This window comes from Panicum virgatum, chromosome 6K, assembly GCF_016808335.1.
Source record: "Panicum virgatum strain AP13 chromosome 6K, P.virgatum_v5, whole genome shotgun sequence".
NCBI lineage: Eukaryota > Viridiplantae > Streptophyta > Magnoliopsida > Poales > Poaceae > Panicum > Panicum virgatum.
Window position 1 is genome coordinate 17764323 of NC_053141.1, and position 3227 is coordinate 17767549.

The window sequence follows — 3227 nt, forward strand, 5'->3', positions numbered from 1 at the left end:
CCCAATATCTCCTTCCATATCAAAGACTACAAAGTCTACTAATATGTAGGTATTCTTGACTTTTACCATAAGCCTTTCCACGACTCCATCAGGATATCTTATCGTGGAATCCGCTAGCTAAACACATATAGTAGTAGGGGAAATTAATGGATAGCCTAGCTTTTCGAATGTTATCTTGGGCATGATGTTGACGCTGGCTCCAAGGTCACAAAGGGCGTGATCAAATTCACAATCGAAGATTGAGCAACTGATCACTGGAGTTTCAGGATCTTCTCTTATTGTAGCTGCTAACTCGCCCCAAGCACCTCTTCTTAGGCGTGTGAGCTTCTCTGCATAGCTGAGGGGTGTCCTGCTAAGTGGTTCTTTCCACATAGCATTTATGACATTGATGCTCTCTAGAGTTGATTCGGGTTGCCCCGGAATCTTCCCTAGTTCAGCAGCAGGTGTAGCAGCAACTAGCTAAGCCAATTGAGTTTCTAGCGTCTTGTTGAAACTCAGCTGGTTCTTCATAGCGGTGGAGAATCTGTCCATCTTGGCACGAATGGTCTCCATTGATTTGTCTGTAGCAACCAACTTCTTCTGAAGGGACTCATTGATCTTCGCTTGGCTGTAGACAAGATTTCTCAAGGTAGATTGGTTAGGATTGAAAGAATTGAAATTGTCATTATCTCCTTGATAGTATGGGCGTGGTTGATTCCACCCCTGACCCCCTTTTGGACGAAATCCATTATTGTTGCCATTGAGGAATAATGCTTCTTCTTGGGTTTCTGGGCAATTGTCGCCCGAATGTCCAACATTCCCGCAGACCTCGCACGTCATGCGAGTTTCCAAGGCTTGAAGTTTTTGCATTTGAGCCTTATCTTAGGCATAATCCTCAAATTTCTTGAGGAGGAGATCAATCTTCATAGCGAGCATGTCGGCCTCCTTTATGGAGTGTATGCCTCGCTGGCATGGTTGGAGGCGATCATCGCTCCAACCTTTGTTGGACACCACCTTCTCGATTAATGATGTAGCTCTTTCAATTGTCAGCGAGAAGAAAGCTCCACCCGCGGCGGCATCTACATGATCACGGGATGATTGTGTCAACCCGTTGTTGAAGTTCTGTAGAATGAGCCAATTGTCCATTCTGTGGTGCGGACACACCATAATGTACTCCTAAAGTCTCTCCCAAGCTTTAGGAATTGACTCATTTGATGCCTGCTAAAAATTCAAAATCCGACCACGAAGAGTATTAGTTTTGCCCGTCGGGAAGAACTTCGAGAGGAATGCCTTGGCACATTTCTCCCAAGTGTCCACAGCAGCCTTGTTAGCATAAAACCATTGTTTCGCTCTCCCCAAGAGAGAGAACAGAAACAGACGGAGCCGTATTGCATCTTGTGATACACCCTTGATAACAAAAGTACTGCATAGCTCTAGGAACTGCTGGAGATGAGTACTGACATCCTCATTGGCCTTGCCACAGAAAGGGCTGGCCTGCACCATCGTAATAAGACACGTCTTGATCTCGAAATTTTCCCCTCCGGTGTTAACCTCGGGCCCAGAAGGGACCTGGTTAGCAGACGGAGCAGAGTAATCATGGAGTGTCTTCTGGGCCATAACTTGAGAAGCTGATGATGATGCGATGACTGGTTCGGCTGCCGAGAGTGGTCTCCGAGGTGATACGAGACGAGCTCGCATCCTCCTCAAAAGTGACTCTGGATCGGAATGAAAGTTTTGCGGCAAGTCGAAACCGGTCATACACTACCCTGTTTTCATATCAACAAAGACAAGAAAACAAAGCCAAGTTAGCCTGTTTAGCAAGCGAATACCAATTTCGATTTTTTTCATAACTTTGTCGGTATACTTCAATCTGTGCCTTCTCCGGCAATGGTGACAAAAATGCTTGTTGGCGCCTACCAACGTGACCAACTGGAAAACAACGATAATGCCCACAGACGCCAATTTTGAGGTGGCAGTATTTCATGAACCACGAATAAATCCGCAAGCGCACGGAATACCGCTACAGCATTTTACCTTATTCTGAGCAAAATTTTATGTTCGGAACTTTTATCTTTGAAAACTACAAAATAAAAAGTTCCTCGATGATGAGAAATACCTACCAGAGCCATATGCATGAAGCCTACAAAGACACAATCTTTTTTTTTACATGCTGCTTGTATCTTCTTGAGCTTTGTCAAATTTTGTGACCTTTGTGAGTTTCTACATGATTGAGAATCACGCACACACCACCTCCATATGCTAGAACTTCCACACCGGAAGGATAGCATTTCCATACCATCCACTCATTCATATCCTCTTTTATGTTCCATACTCCACAAAATCTCTCCCAAAATTCTCTCCAATAAGGGAATGAGCTATGTATTGAAAAAAGGGGGGGCACATGAAGGCCCATGAAAAAAAATGGCACATGAAGGTCCATGCAAAAATAAGAAAATTAGCCATGCCCAAAACATTAGAAGGGAGAGACCAAATCATGGAGCACTTTATTCTCTTGCTTTCCACTCCATCCACCACATATCCACACACATGCACTTCTCGATCATGGTTGTATGACTTGCTTACTCTTTGGGTCCGAACTTTGACTTTGCAAAATATTTGAAACAAGTATGCCTTAGTTTTTCTCCCTACCTTGAGCTCCACAAAAGCCTTTAGAAGTAGGAGAAAGAAGGCACACAAAAGGCCTTGGTGAGGATACAAACACATTTGAGCGAATAAGAGTGTCATTCGAGGAACTTGTTTTTATTTTCAAAAACTTTTTGAAAACCTCCGTACGTAATCTTGAGCAAGGAATGCATAAGTGGTGCTTTATGAATCGTTCTATCTCTCAACCGCCCAAGACAAGGAGAAGGCCAAAAGCCCAACTTATTCAATTCAAGATAGAATGTTTCGTTGTAACTTGTGCATGATGAAGAATTGAAGCATTGCAGCAACTCCTGATCAACAATCTAATGTTTGGCTTTGCTCAGGGACGAGCAAAGTTCAGCTTGGGGGGTCTTGTTGACGCTCACTAACGACTATTTCTGAGCGTCAATATTGCCATAATAAATGGATAAACTTGTATTTCTTACACTCATGCCACTAATAAATCATCGAATTCCACATGTCCCTCTAAATTTCTATGAGTCCAGGTTTTAGCTGAAATTGAAGGGCAATCATACCCTTTTAAGCCAAGGAGCAAACATCTTCCTATCAAACATCATCACACGAACTTCACATGGATCGGATGG

At 43.4% G+C, this 3227-nt stretch overlaps 1 non-coding gene across 1 annotated transcript; it reads left to right on the forward strand.

The window, feature by feature from the left end:
* Positions 1–1123: 1123 nt before the first annotated feature.
* On the forward strand, positions 1124–1230 carry LOC120639420. The gene has a single exon (XR_005661423.1). It is a non-coding gene; the product is annotated as a small nucleolar RNA R71 (small nucleolar RNA).
* Positions 1231–3227: the final 1997 nt, after the last annotated feature.